This window comes from Pollicipes pollicipes, unplaced genomic scaffold (genome assembly GCF_011947565.3).
Source record: "Pollicipes pollicipes isolate AB1234 unplaced genomic scaffold, Ppol_2.1 Scaffold_4881;HRSCAF=5763_pilon_pilon_pilon, whole genome shotgun sequence".
Classification (NCBI taxonomy): Eukaryota; Metazoa; Arthropoda; class Thecostraca; order Pollicipedomorpha; family Pollicipedidae; genus Pollicipes; species Pollicipes pollicipes.
The window spans coordinates 9,080,772-9,100,183 of NW_023596576.1; the positions used below are offsets into that span (position 1 = coordinate 9,080,772).

General features: G+C 54.8%; 2 long non-coding RNA genes across 2 annotated transcripts; both read left to right on the forward strand.

Annotated features, from left to right (window-relative positions):
- The first annotated feature begins 5,193 nt into the window (after positions 1 to 5,193).
- Positions 5,194 to 6,193, forward strand: LOC119099908 (uncharacterized). Its single transcript, XR_005094434.1, has 3 exons — positions 5,194 to 5,234; positions 5,440 to 5,580; positions 6,153 to 6,193. It is a non-coding gene; the product is annotated as an uncharacterized LOC119099908 (long non-coding RNA).
- Positions 6,194 to 6,406: 213 nt separating this feature from the next.
- LOC119099888 (uncharacterized) lies at positions 6,407 to 7,494 on the forward strand. Its single transcript, XR_005094431.1, has 3 exons — positions 6,407 to 6,439; positions 6,885 to 7,017; positions 7,390 to 7,494. It is a non-coding gene; the product is annotated as an uncharacterized LOC119099888 (long non-coding RNA).
- The last annotated feature ends 11,918 nt before the right edge of the window (positions 7,495 to 19,412 follow it).

Consider the following 19,412-nt stretch of genomic DNA (forward strand, 5'->3'; position numbering starts at 1 on the left):
ACATCCTGTTGCATCACTTACAAACCACTCAGATGCTCTGGTTCATCCTGTTGCATCACTTACAGACCACTCAGATGCTCTTTGGTTCATCCTGTTGCATCACATAAAGACCATTCAGATAGCTCCTTGGCTCTTCCCATGCTAGGTTACATGACTATATTTATGTTCACAATTATCAGTATCCTGATATACTAGACATCAATGATTCACTATGCCCTAAAACTCATGCCCCATGCCCCATTCACTATGCCCTAAAACATCTGTATTGTAAGCTGTGGATAATCCATGTTTTTGGGGTTGCTAATGTGTTTTGCCCTTGAAGAGCTTCATAAGTGCTTTATTTGGATCAAATGCATCTTGATCATGTGGAACATCATGTGAATATGCAATGAGTGCCTGAAGGATGCATTTCACCATGGGATGGGTTGGTTACAAATATAATCATAGTTTTTTTAGTTGAAATATTGACCATTTCCAGATGGAGACTGTGTTAAAGGACTATAAATCTTAAGTGTTCTGCTGTTGCTTCCAAAACATTTTGCGATCAACATAAGACCTGGGATAGGGAAGGTAGCATATTGCACAGAAGCAGGATGCTAAACATCATACCATGTAAGATCATTGAGTTGTGTCCTTGTTTTATGTTCAGGCTGCCTACTTTGTGGGTGTTTTAAGGATGGTGGCCATGCACAATTGTCAATACCTGTCTCCACCCCAGGAACATAGAGCAGTTGAAGAGCTCTTTAGGCAGTACCAGGTGCATTGAGGGAGACCAACAGACAGCTGCCATTCACCATGAACTGCAGACTGCCTTGAAGAAGCTGCTGCTGGCTGACCTGGAGTATGCCCTGGATCACAAGGCAGAGCAGGACCTCTGGAATATGTGCTTTAAGAACCAGATCACCCTGATGCAGGCCAATGCCAAGGATAAAAAGGTCTGCATGTGCTGTGTCAGTCTCAACTCTTGCTGCTATGTTTGGCTGACAAATGACACTGGTTATGTACTCATAGCTCTTGGTTTTGGGATGCTTACTTGTTTTAGGGTTGGAAGGCATATTTACTGCCTGGTACTTAGCATCTGGGATTGGTTTGGGTGGATGAAGAGTTGTTTCAAGGTGTCAACATATAGGTTTTTGTTCTGGCATGCTACAGAATGGTGCCAAGCAGAAGGATTGGCAGGTCACCCTGCAGCTCTTCCTGGATTCGGCTCTGGGATTCTACACCATGATGTTGAATCAGCTTTGCCAAACTTATGATATTGATCTTCCATTCCGAAGGTATGTCAGAGCAGCTGCAGATTCTGCCAGTGCACCTGTGATGCCGTGCTATTGCCAAATGTCACCAAGCTCACATAGCTATGTTAACACAACAGTATTTAATTATTCTGTTTGGATCAGATTCAGGTGCTCAATCAAGGCTCAGACCAAGATGGTAAAGTGGCTTAGACCTGCAAGATACTAAAGTAGCTTAGCTACGGCTGCTGTTTTCACTCAAAATTTGTTGTTGTTCACATTAATCTCATTTTTGGGGCATTTCTGCAGTTTTCACCCGCAAAGCTTAGGTGTATGGTATATTGAGCTGGATGTATGCTTCAATCCAAATAAGGTAGAGAGTACGTCTTTTCATGTCTTGTCACTGACAGCTGCATGCTGTCACCAACCAGGAAGGAGGACCGTGCTGTTCGGCTCGCTGGGGCGATCGAGAAACCCCGGGGGGCGCCGGCGGCGGCGCCGCCCAGCGCAGACCTGCTGTTACGTGGTGCCAGGACTGCCGGTGCCATGGGTGACGTGGCCCGGTCACCGCGGCCCCCAAGGTCAAGCAGGCAGAGTCCTTCTACGGTGAGAGGGTCGGCCCGGCCAGAGCCTCTCGGTCGGCGCTCTGTGGTTTGCCCCACTGGAAACTTACTGTCAGTGTTGCCAGAGGCTTGGTTGCGTCGTTTGCGTACTTCGTGAATTAATTGTGCGTACTTCGTGCTGTGCCGACTGTTGGGAGATATGTTACTGTTACAGTTTTCCCTTTCAAAAACTGTCAAAATACCCCCATTCAAAATTGTTTCATTACATGGGGATGGTCATTATACTGCTATGTGTTGCAGTGTGCTCAGGTAGTGTTGATTCACGAACGTCCATTCGCGGCCACAAAAACCTGCACGACCAGAACCCATGCCAGCGATTGGCTCTGGTTTTCTTCGCTGGAGCTGTGCAACATCCGTTGTCTAATGTCCATTGTAGGCAACAAAGCGCTAACTGCTGCTGGCTGTCTGTTGGCCGCCAGACACGCGGTGAACTGGTGCCGTCCAGTGGCCAGCCATACAACCAGCTGGCTCTGCTTGAGGCGCAGCACGGGACCGCATCTCGCCCGTCTATTACTACGTGCGCAGTATCGCCGTGCGCAATCCTTCCCGGCGGCCACCACCAACCTAAGCAAGCTCTACTGCCGCCTGGCGTCACAGGGGTGAGAGTCAGCTCCCTCCGGACCACCACCAACCTGAGTAAGCTCTACTGCCGCCTGGTGTCACAGGGGTGAGAGTCAGCTCCCTCCGGACCACACCAACCTGAGTAAGCTCTACTGCCGCCTGGTGTCACAGGGGTGAGAGTCAGCTCCCTCCGGACCACCACCAACCTGAGTAAGCTCTACTGCCGCCTGTGTCCAGGGTGAGTGTCAGCTCCCTCCGGACCACCACCAACCTGAGTAAGCTCTACTGCCGCCTGGTGTCACAGGGGTGAGTGTCAGCTCCCTCCGACCACCACCAACCTGAGTAAGCTCTACTGCCGCCTGGCGTCACAGGGGTGAGTGTCAGCTCCCTCCGGACCACCACCAACCTGAGTAAGCTCTACTGCCGCCTGTGTCACAGGGGGAGAGTCAGCTCCCCTCCGGACCACCACCAACCTGAGTAAGCTCTACTGCCAGCTGCGCCTGGTCACAGGGGTGAGTGTCAGCTCCCTCCGGACCACCACCAACCTGAGTAGCTCTACTGCCGCCTGGCGTCACAGGGGTGAGAGTCAGCTCCCTCCGGACCCCACCAACCTGAGTAAGCTCTACTGCCGCCTGGTGTCACAGGGGTGAGAGTCAGCTCCCTCCGGACCACCACAACCTGAGTAAGCTCTACTGCCGCCTGGCGTCACAGGGGTGAGTGTCAGCTCCCCTCCGGACCACCACCAACCTGAGTAAGCTCTACTGCCGCCTGGTGTCACAGGGGTGAGAGTCAGCTCCCTCCGGCACCACCAACCTGAGTACGCTCTACGCCGCCTGGTGTCACAGGGGTGAGAGTCAGTTCCCTCCGGACCACCACCAACCTGAGAAGCTCTACTGCCGCCTGGTGTCACAGGGGTGAGTGTCAGCTCCCTCCGGACCACCACCAACCTGAGTAAGCTCTACTGCCGCCTGGCGTCACAGGGGTGAGAGTCAGCTCCCTCCGGACCACCACCAACCTGAGTAAGCTCTACTGCCGCCTGGTGTCACAGGGGTGAGAGTCAGCTCCCTCCGGACCACCACCAACCTGAGTAAGCTCTACTGCCGCCTGGCGTCACAGGGGTGAGTGTCAGCTCCCTCCTGACCACCACCAACCTGAGTAAGCTCTACTTGCCGCCTGGTTGTCACAGGGGTGAGTTGTCAGCTCCCTCCGGACCCACCACAACCTGAGTAAGCTCTACTGCCGCCTGGCGTCACAGGGTTGAGTGTCAGCTCCCCTCCGGACCACCACCAACCTAAGTAAGCTCTACTGCCGCCTGGCATCACCAGGGGTGAGAGTCAGCTCCCCTCCGGACCACCACCAACCTGAGTAAGCTCTACTCCCACTTGGTCGCTCAGGGAAGGTTTAAAGAGAGAGGAGGGAGGAGATGCTGGCAAGCGGTATGCTGCTGGACAGTGTCCTCATGTTATGGCGCCCGGTACAAACAGCCGCCGCCGAGGCGGCGTAATCACTTTGTGATGATTCTGTATATGCTTCTGGTCGGAAGTCTGTTGGGGGAGTGTGTTGACGAATGGAGTGGTTTATTACATTTCGTATCTACATACCCAGTTACCTGTGATGACATTGCACGCTTTCGTACTGGAGATGGCGATTGGGGGCGGTGCAAGTAATTTTGTCATCGGTTCTGGTGGCACATTTTGCGGACAAGTTAGTGCATCTGCACAGGGTAAGCTTCAGTCAGGCCAGTATACATGAGATGTCCTAGCGGTCTAGGCTTAAGGTGGTTGTCACCGACCAGGACCACCAGGACGTGTCGCTCTGTGCTGCCGCTCCGCCGCCGCCGCCCCCGCTGACCCGCCCGGCGTCGACAGGCCGCCGCTGGAGGGCAAGGCGCGCCTCTCGGCCTCCGAGTACACCACACTGTTCCTGCAGCTGCACGCGCGGCTGCAGCAGCGCGCCGAGCCGCGCGCCCTGCGCCCGCTGCTGGTGGCGCTGACCGGCTGCCTGCCGCGGCTCATCTGCACGGACGCCCTGTCCCCCTGGAGGCTGCTGCAGGTCAGCGTGCGGCAGCACTGGGGACGGTGTGACGGCCCGCGGCGGTCGCTGCGGAAACGGCCGCCGTGCCACACGCAAACGTTTCGGACATGGACCGTCTGCAGTGATTGTGGTAGCTGAGGAGGGTATATAGTGACATCGGCTCGCGGGCGTCAAAGTAGCGTCAAAATAGCGTAAAGGCCATCAACCCAGTGCAGGACTAGGCATGTCAATCGGGGTGCCTCGTGTAGTTGTGCTCTGTGCTGACCCTGAACTTAAAATTTTTGCACTTTGCGATCTGAATAAGAAAGTCAAAATTATGCATTTAATACGGGATGTACTTGATATTGCTGTGCTAAGCTCGAGAGTTCCCTGTAATTTTCAAACAGGAAAAGCACAGTGTGCCTTCCTCCAAGTTGCGTATTTGAAGGCCTGGCCATGAAATGGACGACGTGTCGCGTGACCTGGTGCCCCATCGAACGCCATGCCGACGGCCCTGCGGTGCTGGCATGCCGTTGTCAGCGGACCTCACGCGAGCAGCGCCGCCCGCCAGTAACGCCGCGTCGCCGCCTCCAGATGCTGGCGATCAACGTGCAGTCGGCGCTGGCGGCGTCTGGCCGGCCGGACGGCGCCTCGCCGCTGCAGACGGAGCGGCTGAGCGAGCCGGAGCGGCGCGCCGCCGCCGCCGCGCTCGAGCCGGCCGCCGCCGCCCTGGACGCCCTGCTGCGCTGCTCGTACCGGCTGCCGGACGCCGAGCGGCGGCGGCAGTGGCCCCTGCTTCCCGTCGGTCAGTAGTCAGCAGCAGGCAGACAGGCAGGGAGCTAGCGCTGGGATTTGACCGCGATTCATTGCTTGTGATGTACGGTATCGGACAGGTGGGTGATAGTTGGCTGGGCCGGGGGACTCCTTTGGTAGCTTCCGGCCTTACCATGCGTGTTCTGAGTGTGAGGAACATCGCCAGCCAGGTCACAATTGCCTGCGGTGGTTTTCAGTGCGGCTGTACGTGTGCTGGCTGGCCGAGTCGCCCCAGGCGCTGTCCATGGAGCCGTTCTCGACGCGGCCGCAGCTGTGGGCACACCTCTGCCACCTGGTGAACAGCATGGAAGTCACCGCCGAGATGATCACTGAAGCCGGTACTGCCGCGCTCCAGCTCGCCTATCGGGCTGGTGTGCCGTGCACAGTTACGAACCACAGTGCTATGGATGGTGTAGCCGTGCGTCTCATGGGTCGGTGGCAAGTATGAAAAGGTGTAGTTTTTCACGATTTGGATGCTTAACAGCTCGTGAGTGTGCACGCCACGATGCCCGCATTTCTAAGAGCGGCGGGTTTTCATTAGTGGCTGATATACATTAATTCGAGCATGAATTTCATGAAATTGACCATGCAGTGGGGATTATGACTGTCAACACTATGGTATGTCTATTTTGCATTTGATCCCTCTGACTATTTCTGAAAATGTAGAAGTGTTTGTTTTGTTGTGCGCATTGCCCGGGCAAATTGGTCGAGATGGATGGAAAGGACGTCCCTCGATATTTATCGACCTCGAGCGAAACCCAGCTGTGCGGCAGGCATCTCGACCCTGTCCGGTCCGTGCGCCATACTACGGTCTGGCCTGACCTTGTGCCCGCTGCGTGCCCACCTTCCCCGTCCATGCCAGCCCGAGGCCCGCGGCGCCGGTCCATGACCCGCCGCCGCCGTCCTGCAGCCGACTCGAACCGGCCGCTGCCGGAGGACCTGGATCCTGGCTGGCTTCCTGCCGCTGGCGGGCGCCCAGCGCGGCCTGAAGCTGGCGCGGCCGCCGCCGTCGGCCGCCGCGCAGCCAGCTGTGCGCGCCGGCCGGCTGCGCGCCGCCTGCCAGCGGCTGGCGCGCCACGGCGTGGTCTGGAGCGCCGGGCCGGCCCAGCCGCTGCAGAGCGGCTACCGCGCCGAGCCGGGCCTCGTGCTCGCCCAGCTGCAGCAGCAGGTCGAGACGGACGGCCGCGACCCGACACGGTCAGTGGCGGGCGACGGCGGAGGCGGACAGGCCGCCGTGCGGCAGGACTGCCGGCATATCACTGACATAGTGCCGCCATTGGGAAGCATGGGAAGAATACGTGATGTGTCTATGGTCTATTAAAATGGCTATGGCTATGTCTATTATATTTACTATAATTTTTTAATTTACTATTGTTCATCATTATGATCATGACCATGGTCTATTGAAAGTATAACAGTGCAATAAAATGCAGGCATCAGGGGCGTTGGTGCGACGCGCTGTAGGCTAGCCTTACCAAGGCCGTTTGCGTTTTTAACCAATGTTCTGTGTGGCCTCGGCCTTGGGTCCAGATGTAGCTCTTTCCAAGTTCATCTTCAGTGTCTGGCGTTTTCCCGTCGCTGGTGCGGCAGCGGCCGCCCTGATGGCGCCGCCTCTCTGCTGACCTCCTGCCGGCGTCCGCAGGCCGAGCGTGGTCAGCCCCGAGATCGGCCTGGGCTCGTGTCCAATGCCGGAGCCGGTCCTGTCGCCGGGCGGCGAGCCGGCGGCCGGCCCGCAGGCGCGCGCCGAGGCCAAGACCGGCATCCTGAAGACGGAGGTGGGTTCGCCGCCGCCGCCGCCGCCGCCGCGTGCTGTGCTCCGGCAGTGTTAGTCTTGGCGCACGAGGAGAGTGATTTTGGGGCTTCGTCATATTGAGTTGCAATCTGCGGAGTCAATGCATGCATCAATGTTTGCCCTTAATTCATTTCAATGGAACAGCCGTCCTAACGGCACTGAGTGCTATGGGCCCCTGGTGCTAGTTAGTTGGCGACATGATTATTCGTATAGTTTGTGGTCATGAGTTACGGCCAGTGTAAAGTACGCTCGGCGCTGCCGACACGAGCTGTAGCTGGCCGAGCGCCGGACGCTGCCGCTGCTCCGGACGGCTGTCTGGAGGCGTGTGAGCCGACGCCCCCGCGTGATCCGGCAGGCGTCGTCCGCGGGGCGCCGCCGACAGAACGTGGCGCTGCAGGCTCTGATGAAGTCGGGCCCGCGCGTGCCAGCGCCGGCCGAGGAGGCGCGACTCAGGGAGGGTCGCCAGGTGAGCGGCCGGCGCCGGCGGCGCCACGGGGCTGCCGGCCGGGCTGGGCCAGCGCCAGGCCGCTCAGTCTGGCTGGTGGTGACACAGCAGTCCGTCGGACGCTCTATGGGCTGCAGCGGAGATGGTGCGGCGTGGCCACTGTAACAGTACACGTTGTTTTGTGTGTGTCATAGAGCTTGTACACACCGCTCGTTGATGAAAATAATATCCTTGCGTGCTATCCTGTCGTCTCGGTCTGCTCCCGCCATTCATCGGGGATCCCATGTGCGCGGCGTCTGTGTGCTTGTGGCGGGTGGGGGTGCCGCGCCCGCCAGTGACGCCGGTCGCGCCCACACAGGTGACGTTCCGGACGCCGTCTCCGCCGGCGCCGTCGCCGCCGGCGCCGCGGCCGGCACCGCCTGCGACCGAGCCGCGTCCGCCCCGGCTGACGGAGCCGCGCCGGCTGCCGGGCCCGCCGCCGGCGCCGGCGCCGCCTGGCCGCCGCCGCGCGCACGCCACCCCCTCGAGGAGGCGCCGCCGCACTTCAACCCGTGCGTGCCGCCGCCAGGCTGGGCGGGGGCGCAGCCGTGGGCGGCGGCCGAGCCGCAGCCGCCGCCACCGCGGCCTCCGCTGTACGACCCGCTGAAGCCGCTGTGGGGCGGCTGGCCGGCCGGGCCGGCGCCGCCCACCAACCCGCTGGCGGCCATGCTGAGCCAGTGCCGCGGCGCGGCGCCAGACCCGGTCGGCCGGCGCCCCGACGAACTGGGCGTCTACTCGCTGTTCCCCAGCGCGCCGGCGCCCGAGATAACGTCCCGCGGCGCCGCCTACTCGCTCTTCCCCTCGTCCAGCATGCAGCAGCAGGTGGGTGAGCGCGCCTCATGGCAGCAGATATCCATGTCGAGGTACAGTTAGTGAGCTTGGGAACGTAGTGAAGAGGATGCGCGAAGGGATTGCGTCAACTGCGCTGTGCAGGCCGTCACTGTCAGCCGTTACTGGTCGTCTACATATGTAGAGGATCAGTGACCGGAATTAATGGCCTTAAAAACCGCACGAAGATTTACTCCGACTGTGGCCGCCCATTGTCCAGTTTTACTCGTCTGATTTCAATGGGCGTAACCCAGTTCACTAACGTTCCATGCTAAGACCGCAAAAGAGCTTTATGTCGCGTGAAAACAGCCGTGCAGCTGGCCAACGACTGCTTGGGAAGCGCTGTAATGGCTGACTAAAAGCACCGACAGGCTTCCACTGGTGTTGCCCATCACCATGCCCTGTGTTGTGTGTCGCCCGATGACGCCCGCCGCTGAGGGCGACTCCTCCGTCACCAGTCGTGTTGTGTGTCGCGTGGTGACGTCGGCCGCTGAGGGCGGCTCCTCCGTCACCAGTCGTGTTGTGTGTCGCACGGTGACGTCCAGCGCTGATCGGCGGCTCCTCCGTCACTAGTCGTGTTGTGTGTCGCGCGGTGACGCCCGCCGCTGAGGGCGGCTCCTCCGTCATCAGTTCTGTTGTGTGTCTCACGGTGACTTCTGCCGCTGAGGGCGGCTCCTCCGTCACCAGTCGTGTTGTGTGTCTCACGGTGACGTCCGCCGCTGATCGGCGGCTCCTCCGTCACCAGTCGCTGTGGCCGTCCGCCGGTCCGTCGCCGCTGGAGCGGCTGATCGAGCAGCAGCGGCAGCACAGCAGCCAGGGCAATCCGTGACCTGGCGGCCGTGTCACCGCCGTGACAACCTCTGCGCCACGCTGGCTGGCCGGCACGCCGCCGGCGCCCGCCGACCGGCCCTCAGGAGGATGCCGACGCGTCAGCAACGGAACGGCCGCGGGCCGCGCGCGCCGCCGGCGTCGGCAGCGTCCCGCCGACCGCGAGCTGCAGCTCAGCCGGCGTCGGCGGCGAGACACCGCCGCCGCGCGGAGGAGGACGACCGAGCAGGGTCTGCCCGTGTGGCGGCCCGCCGCTGCAGGGGTCAGCCGAGCCACACCGCTTTGGGGGCTACGGAGCCGGGATCAGAAGCCGGGTCACGGGCCCGGGGGCGAGGGCCTCCGGCCGGGGTTTGCGCTGCTCGCGTGCCATGTCAGCCGGGGTTTGCGCTGCTCGCGTGCCATGTCAGCCGGGCTTGCGCTGTGCTCGTGCCATGTTAGCTGCGCGGCCTCACAGTGGTGTCTGTTCTGGCTCTGTTGCCAGCCGCGCTCGCAAGCGTCCTGCGGAAGGCGGCAGCGTTCGGGCGGCGTCCCAGGGTGGTGGCCAGTCTGGCTCGTGGGCCACTCGTGGTGAGCTTCCAGCGTTGGAGCCGCGTGCCGTGCGGTGGCGGCGATGTAAGGGGGGCGGCTTCGTGGCGGTGCCGGCAAGTTGCTCGTGATCCTGCCGGGGGCGTAACCGGCGGTCACCCCACAATCGAACGACAGGACGGCTGTTGCAAAGTCGAATCATTTATCGAACGCCCCATCGTTTCTTGCGTCGCCTGAAACCGGGCAGTTTTTGCGGAGATTTTGGGGCCTGTGGGTCTGCTGGTAAACCCGCATGGGGTCAGTTAGCTTCCCCCGGAGGGGAGATATTGGGGATTGAACGGTTCGGCGTACACAACGTGTTGGTTGTGCGGAATCTGGGGTTGTCGAACGTGTAAAAGACTGCGTCATTTATTGGTCCAAATGACATGTTCTCTGGTGGCTGTTATCAAACCGTTGGAATGGACATTCAACCAATAAATTTGACGGGGTGGACAGCGTAGTGGTATTTCGGTCATCTGGTGTGCGACAACTACAAGCTGAACGCTGTGTGGCTTGATAGAGTTGTCTCACCTACACAGGTGGTCATGTTCGTCCAGTGTTCCAATATTCGGCCATTTGGGTGGCGGGGACGTCAATATTTTGTTCATGCTTTGCACCCCGGCTTGGGACTCACTGCCTGTTGCCCCTCCCCTTGCCCAAAATCAGCCAATCAGCATCGAACCGGAGGGCTGTCAACCCATTTACTTAAGCGCCTCAGGCTTGACAAACGGGCTGGGCAGGTCATATGCCTAGCTCCGGGATCAAAGGACAACGGATTGGTGCCGACGAATTGCGTGCGGGAGCCGCGGGAGAGCCAGGATGTTTTTGACACGAATTCATGTCCTGCGCTGCACATCCTACTGGATGAATCTTGGAACGCCGTGTTTCTCCGGCGGTGTAGACGCGGCCAGGGTGTTTCTGCAGCCATTGCGATCAGATCACATACGCACGTGCGCCGTCCAGTTTACAAAAAAGTGTGTCTAATGTGGCACGCAGAAGTAACAGCCGGATGTAGGCCGTTGCCTCGTCTTCCGTGGACTCGCTAAACTTCCGTGACGAAAATTGTATTACATATGTATCATCTAATTTACGAGAGTATTCCACATTTATATAAGGTTTTGAACTGAAACAGCTATCCTTAAGACCTTTTGGTGCTGTTCACAATCCTGCCCTTTTTAAGACCCTCTAGCCCGTCTAGTTGCTGAACTACACGCCCGTGAAAATGAAGGTATATCAGGGAAAATATTTCAGTCACATTGGCATTCATGAAGTCATAACGTTATTCAGATTTTGCCATTACATAAGCCGTGCGGCGATCAAAGCCGAGGAAAATACGATTGTCGAGACGTTCATATCTGGCGTTCGTGAGCGCGATTTCCGGACATAACGGCCGTCAGCTGGCTCTCAATCAGTGTTGTGCAAGGTACGATGACGTAATCAAACCATGAAGTATTGAGGAGAATAATTTCTAAACAGAGAATTGTGTTGTCTAGAGCAGCTTTTTCCACTTAAAAGATATAACAATAGCTTAAACGAGCTGTTTTGTCATATCTGGTGCTTCTATATCTTAAAATATGAGCCATTCTCTTAAATATAAAACCTTGGCTTGTTTTTTTACCGTGTGAGTTGGAACTGGCGAAAACGCTTGGGGAAAGTTTCGGCTCCTCGGTGATTGGTCCATTGGACGAGTTCTACGATTGGTTGAAAGTCTCGTTGATTTTAATTCCACGGCATCGATTCCGTGCGCCGGTTTCTGCTGCATATGAGCGTCAGTGGGCATGATTTGGTAGGTCCCGATTCAGCAGCTGTGACAGGCCATAACATCGCTGCACGCCCGTCACGAAAGACATGTCGACACCTGTCACGAAACGCATGTCAACACCTGTCACGGAACGCATATCAACACCTATCGTGAAAAGCATGTCAATGCCTGTCACAAAAGACGTGCCAACGCCTGTCACGAAAAACATGTCAACATCTGTCACAAAAGACATGTCATCGCCTGTCACGAAACGCATGTCAACTTCTGTTACGAAGAGTATGTCAATGCCCGTCACGAAAGACAGCATGTCACAGCTGCTGAGCCGGGACCCACCAAATCACTGCAGCCAGTGCAGCCCGTCAAATCTCAGCCGGCCGGAGATTTGACGAGCTTCGTGATTTAGGGCGGGATGCATTGGGCCGCATGTATGCGGATCTCTGCAGGGAAAGTATACCCTGGCTCGTTTCAATCACTGATGATTGTAAGATTGCAAGTAAAACCACGCTATATGACAGTGGTGCAACACTTATTTTTCCACGAGAGTGCTTCTCAGTTGCCCACCTTCGCCGGCTGCGGCTGCTCGTTAAAATCCCTCTCAATTAGTCTGTTCAATTTGCCTCAACATTTTGGTACGGTGTCAGACCCCATGCCAGGCAAGGATTGTTGCTTGAACTCTGACCCCCACCATTCAGTCGCGAAATTCCAGCTCATCTGCAGGGTTTAGTAGCGAAAGTTTGGCCTGCCGCAATGCTCGCCACGGTTAGGTCCACACTATGACCTCGTTTGACCTGACACTGCTGCTAAAGACCGGACGCCATCTTAGGTAGTGGAAAATAGAGGAACCGAGTGACCCGAACCCTTTTACCCTGCCACTAGATTGGAAAGCAGGCGCTCTCTACGGAACGAACCTAATGTTCCAATTAATACGGAACTATGTGGGACGACATCCATGACTTGCTCGTCGGAGGGACGGATCACGGAGTTCATCTTCCTACCACTTGGTCCATTGACGTTACGTCGGTTCGTCGTTGCTTGATACGCTCACATATTTCATGGCTCCGGTGTATAATGACTGGGTGCAGGCTGTTGTGTTTTCGTTGGCACTTGATGCATGTATCTGTATTTGAACACTATGACACCTTCATTTGAGTTATGCTGCGTGTCATTCCGACGGCTTATTTCGAAACGTGTCAAGACATCGCTGATAATGGCGGGTCGGTGTGGTGGGGACACTTTCAGAACGCGTCGGGGTGGCCGGTGGCTGTTGTGGATCACGGGTAGAGGGCGTCAGTTTTTGCCGCGCGTTGCTTCATTCGCGCCGGTTGCGTCCGGCCTGGCTCGAATCCGGACGGGGGCTGTCCTGTTTCCGAGCACGTGTGTAGTGAAAGCCGCCCGCCCGTCTGCTGCGCACTGACTGCTGGTGACCCGTGGCTCTAAGGCATACACATACGCGCTCTAAAAACGCTTCGTTCCAGCGCTGAACTCTAACCCTGCGTCGTAAGCCTGGTATAAACCACAATGCGACCGCTCGAAAATAATGCGACTGGGGATTATCTTTTTGTGTTGGAACCCTCTGAAGTTGATGTATTCTATTCAACTCGGTGTTCGTTATTAGCATAATCACCTGAGGATGGACATGGCCTCGCCTGTTGCCGGGTGAAGCTTTGCGCTCCCCTTAATTGATCGTAAAAGGTGCGTTTTCCTTGCCGTCCTCGTCAAAACCCGCATCTGAGATGGTATTATGCTACCTTTCCAAGATCCAAACTTAGCCGCCAAGCCTCTGAGACATGTATGCACCTTTGTCATCATATTTAGGTGCGGCGATGTCATGCCTCCTGATGGTCGACACAGGAAAGAAATTTGCAAATGCATCGTTCTTCTTAAATGCGCCCTGTATTTACACTGGTTGCCGACCGCATTGTTCCGCGTCGGCGATGGACGTGGAGGCATCGATGCAACTGTCTTTGTACATCCTTCCAAAGAGGCGATGTCTCATTTGTAATAACTTAAAGTGCAACAGATGACCTAAGGCAGCATCACGTAAGTTTCGGAAATGGCTTCAAGTTTCCATGGGAAACCATCCACTGTATGCCCGAATGGTAATCACGCGCACGCCTGAGGCCATATTATACCGACTCGAGCAAGCGCGAATATGTAAATGATTGTAAATGTTGAAAACAGTCCTTCGATAATATACATTCCTTACTAGGTATAGATTTGTAACTTAATTCATCCGAAGAGCAAACTGCAATCAAATGAAATGGAATACAGTGATACAAATATAGCACATTTATGAATAAATAAAGTTAGTTTTCAGCCATAGACCAAAACTCAAATAAACCGACCGAAGCTTACTGGCACCATTTAAGGAAATTGCTGCAGAAGCATTCTAACGCACTGTGTGCAACATTGGCGTCCCTTTAAAGACTAGATGCCTCTGGCTTGATTAAAGCCACTAGATTCTGGCTCCCTCGCCGTTGGACACGCCACTAAATCGGAACTACAACTGCGGTGAGAAACGGGTGAGAGGCATCCGGGGATATGAGGCGTGAGTTATCGTTTTCACGCGCTGTCGGCCGTTCAGCGCGGACGTTTCCGCTGGACTGCGATTGATCTCTCCCCACGCGGGCAGCGCGTCACGGTGACGGGCGGAGACTGCATCGCGCCGGCCCGCAGTGCGCGAATAACACCGGGCGAGACTTCAGGCATCACAGGTGCGTAGCTTGAGGAACATGTGAGGCGGACAGTGAAGCGGACCGTGCGATATCGGGACACACTGTCTTATCGGAGCGCCAATATGACCGCGATACATAGCTGTGATGCCAAGCAGAGACTAGTTATATTTTCCGAGCGGCAAAACTTATGCAACCGGCAAATGGGACACTATGCATAAACTTCCTCGTTGATTTCGTAGCCTCTACTCCCCCTCCTATCAACAATGACGGAAACTCGTGCCAGTCGTTTTGAATGCAAAACCGGTCGTCACGTTCTTAGCTACTTCAGCACCCACGGAATCTCTTGCACATACACTTCTGATCGTAAACACGTTTAGGGATCTTATTTGTGGTGCGCTGTACTTTTATTGCCACCAGAGCATCGGTATACGAACGTAGCTCTAACTATTTCATTTCAATTGTCACATTCAGTCTTAAAGATCGATATCTAGCTTTTAATGAAGTTAAGAACCTACTTGCCCTAAATGAACTGCCTACCTACCTCGACCTACCACAAAACTTCAGCTTCTAGCGGTTAATAAAAAGATTCGGAAATGCGAAACTTTTTAGAAATCATGACCGTTTGCTTATAAATGGTTACAATTATTGTAGTTCGAACGAGTGTAAATATTCTGATGTTACAAAGTATTCTGCCAACTCTTGCAGACGCGAAACGACAAAGACATTATTGCCTCTGCAACGTTTCACTCCGCCAATCGCTTCGTAACGCCATAGCCGACAGTGCCGCCAAATTTGAGGGGCTGTAAGTACCACTATTTTTCCAGTGGGCTCTGGATTGACGTCAAAACTCTGCCGGCGTATTAAGTTGTAAGAAATGGAGCGCATGGCACACACTATTTAATAGATATTTAGAGAAGTGGCACAAACTCTACGTATGTATCTACCTTGGAAATGTTTTTCCCTGTAGGTCTTTAACTCTGTTAGAAAAACCTGTCTGGTTTGTGGTCTTACACAGGTCTGCGCATCAAAAACATTTCGTAAGAATTTCGGTCAAAGACCAGGAGGCTCAGGAGGTTTTAGAACCTCGAATCTCTAAACTTAAAATTTTACAGGTGTTTTTTTTTGCTTTGTAGACTTCAAAATTCTAGATGTTTCATTTTAGGGGTGCTTTAGTTAGCAACGCGAAGTGAGGCGTTCTTCTGGCTATTTTTTTCATCACCGTCCTGGTGTATATGAGTTTTTCTGTACCCCAAAGTTTTTGTTTTTCTCTTGTTTCCAGATGTTTTGTGTTGTTTCCTATCAAAGGCTGCACCCTGTAGATTCTATCATCTGATGACCGTGACCCACTCGCTGACGCCACCATTCTCTACCTGTAACGAAATTCACGGAAGTACACCGTGACATATTTAATGTCTTCCTGCTGGTATGCTGTCACCCCGCTCGCGGAAGCTGTCCCAGAGGCCAGTGGTTACGGTCAAGGGTATCATGTGGGTCGCCCGGGGGAATGAACCGGCTCAGTGATGATCTTCGAATGCTGCCCGATCGTAGGTGTGATTGTATGGTGGAAAGAAAGGGCTGTCATCGCACATCAGATAAGAAGCATTCATTATTCTCTTGGAGAACTACAGGCCACATGAAACTTAAGTTTCCGCTACGGTCTGCCTCTTACAGATGATCCTGCATTGCCTCGCTATGAACGATTTCAACGGGGTGGTGTCCATGATAGATATGCATTATTTATCATGGTAGTGTGCATTTTTGTAAATGTTAGTAAAAAGCTGATATGCATATATATATATATGTTCATATACCTATAATGTATTAAACATATATCGTAATAAAACTAGCGATGCAAATGGGCTGATGATCGGACAGTAACATTTCATTCCTATAGCGTGGTCCCAGTTTCGGCGGTCCGGCAAAAAAGGACAGAAGAATTCATTGCAAGCGTAACACACACACACACACACACACACACACACACACACACACACACACACACACACACACACACACACACACACACACACACACACACACACACACACATATATATATATATATATATATATGCATATATACAGAAGTAAAACCCTAATGACCAGGCCAGTGTTCGCTCTCATTCACACATCAATCGATCAACGTCTCGGTACTCTCGGGTATCATTATCAGGACAGAACATCTTTACATCACTGGTAAGCAAGCCTACATGTCATCAATATCGCAGGGCTATATCATACATTTTTGATGAAAAGCAATTTTTATCGGTCATAGTTCGCACAATTCAGTTAACAAGGAACACTATCTCCAAGTAGAGAGGTCAGATTAAAAAGTACAAAATCTCGCGGTGGAAGATCTTTTAGACCCGGTATGTAAAAAAGTATTGCTTATAATTTGCAGGGAACATGTAGACATGCGGGATATGCAGGGAATATGTAGTATAATGCACGCACAGTAGTGCATGAGCTGTCTTAGGCTCAACCCTGACATCGGCAGACCTTTATCTCTCTCGGTCTTAGGATTTTATAATCCCGTGATATTCTCAGAAAGCCGCATGATGTTTGCACACTCCCTGGAAATTATAGCGTACATTATTTCTCATACGAGGATGTTTTATAAAAGATAAGTTGGATTTTATTTGCTTCAAGCTCACCTGTCTGCGTGGAAATAAGTGTACCCGCGATATATATATATATATATATATATATATATATATATATATATATATGTATATATAACGGTCTGATGTCTATGCAATTCGGGTATGTTAAATAGTTCATCCATGGTTCCGGCATGTATAGTATCATATATATATATATATATATATATATATATATATATATATATACTTATATATTTATATATATATATATATATACATACATATACTTACATCCATGCTTGATGGACAGACAAATCAAGTATGTTGCTGGAGAAATGGAGCTGAGCATCTGGGGTTCAGACGACGACTGGCTGACGATGGAAAGTTGAAACTCCTGTTCCCATGCCAGAGCAGCTGTTACAGATGGTCGCCAGACGATAAGCGCGCGAGTATCAAGGGCAGCATCCCCGTCTGTTCACGAAAGTCACTTGCCGCTGACCAATGCAAACTAAGCCAACCGTTCTGCGTTCATGTGCAAATCGAATGTCACAAATAATTGTTTGGAATCGGCCACGTGCGGTTTATGTGCGCGCAATGGTATATGGGAGGCCTTGTACTCAAGTCTGACTTCGGTGGGTCCTCCCACCCCGGCTCGCACCCATAGAATGACAGCAACAAAGGCGAGTGATCGCTCTGTAGGAAGATCAGCGCCGTGCCAATGGTGCCACGCGGCAGTGAGACCTCGGGTGTCGTGTACATGAAAATAGGCCCTCGTTTGGCTGACTCGCCCCTATGCCCTAATATTCTGCATAATGGCTTCGGTTATGTAACCTAGTAAGAGTTGCCGATATTTGTACACGCCGGCTGTTTTCTCGTTTCATGGTACTAACGCCATGCTACTGACTGTGCATTTGCACGAGTCGTAAAATCATGTCATGGCGGCAACAATTGTCAATCATCATGCCAGTGCGCGCGCTCCACGGGGATCGCTTCTCCAGTCTCACGGTCTCGTCTCTTCATCCTTTGAGACCGCTTTTTTGTCACAGATTATTATATTCTGTAAGCAGAAACCACAGAACGGATTGTCCGTCTGATGCTCTGGCACTCCCACTAAACGTCGGAGAAGCGAAAGCATTTGACACGGCCGATCTTCCATGCCGGACAGCCGGTCACCGCGGAGCCCGCACCGCCGGCGCCGGCCAGACAGGTGGCCGCCGCGGCGCGGCCGACCTTGCTGGGGCGGCTGGCGCGCGCGCGCCGCGCCGCCCGCCGCGTCAGTCGAGCGGCAGTCCCCAGCGCGCGGACCTCGCCATTGGAGAGTGCGTCGCGCCGGTCCGACCGCCACCAGCTCAGCTCATCATGGGACGAGGAGAGGTGAGGCCGCGCCGCCGGCGAGCAGACGGCGAAGCCGCCGGGCCGCGCTGGCGGTGAAGAGCAGCGTGACACTCGAGATCCGCGTGGTGGTAAACTGAGACGGTGTATCCGGCGGTGCGGGCGCTGGCGCGTGCCCCCTACCCACCGCCCGGTCACTGGATCCACACCGGGCTGGGGTGATGCTGGTTGTTAGGGGCGAGTCAACGTGCGTGGGCCCAGTTCGTTATAGAGGATGCAGATAGTGGAACGGATAATTTGACGTGGACTGAATTTACTTGCTGGCATGATGTTTGTGGTGCTAGAGTGTCATTGGGACTTTTTAACGTAATGCAGACATTAAATTGAAAACGTGTCTTCTCACCTTAATGATACGAGGCAAGAAGTATGGCGCGTCGAGATTGCATCGCACTTGTCATTTGTAAAAGCCTAAATACCATTAATTGATGCAGGGCAAATATTGCTCAACTCATGCTAACTTAATTGGCGCGGGCGCGCTGCCAGCGTGACTGGATCATGACATAGCACATACGAGTCCTGCATATCAAAGACGCGTGACGGCGCGGCGCTGGACAGACGCTGATAGAGAAGCGACAGGCTTAAACCGTCATCAGGTGTGAATGGAGGGAGATCCCCGCCCGCCAGATGGTGCTCTCCCTGCTCGTCTCTCCGCTGTGCGTCACGCGTCCGCTCTAGGTTGGAGGGTGCAGGGACTCCCCAGCCGAGGGAGCGGCCCGGCCGGCCTCGCGCCGTGCAACGCGCTGCGCACGGCAGGGCTCCCGCCGACCGAGGATGATTCACAGATTCGTTACGCGTGATACTGAACGCCCCTCGATTTCGGTCGGTATGTGCTTTGGGCTTTGCCGGCTAGACGAGTGGCAATAGCAACTATCGCCCGCTTCCACCGTCCGCTGTATTCGCAAGGCAGACGTAATGCCCCGCGTCATGCAGACAATCCGACGGACACAAAGCCCCGATCGTGACCCGTGTCTCCCCCCTCCCCGTGACCTCTGCCCCGGACTGTCTGGCGCAGCGCCAGCGTTCCCGTCACCACGGCCAGCGGCGTCGCCCCGCCGGGCGGGGCAGCACGCCGGTCACGGCCGGCACTCTGCCGATGACCCGCACTTTCATTTTCCGGTTTCGGGATCTGTTCGGCGGCGGCGGCGGCGGCGCGCCTCGGCCGGGCCGTACCGGTTCCGGGGCTCGTGGCGGGCCGCCCGGCCGCTCCGCCTGCGGACAGACGCCACCTGTCGTCCGGAGGCGG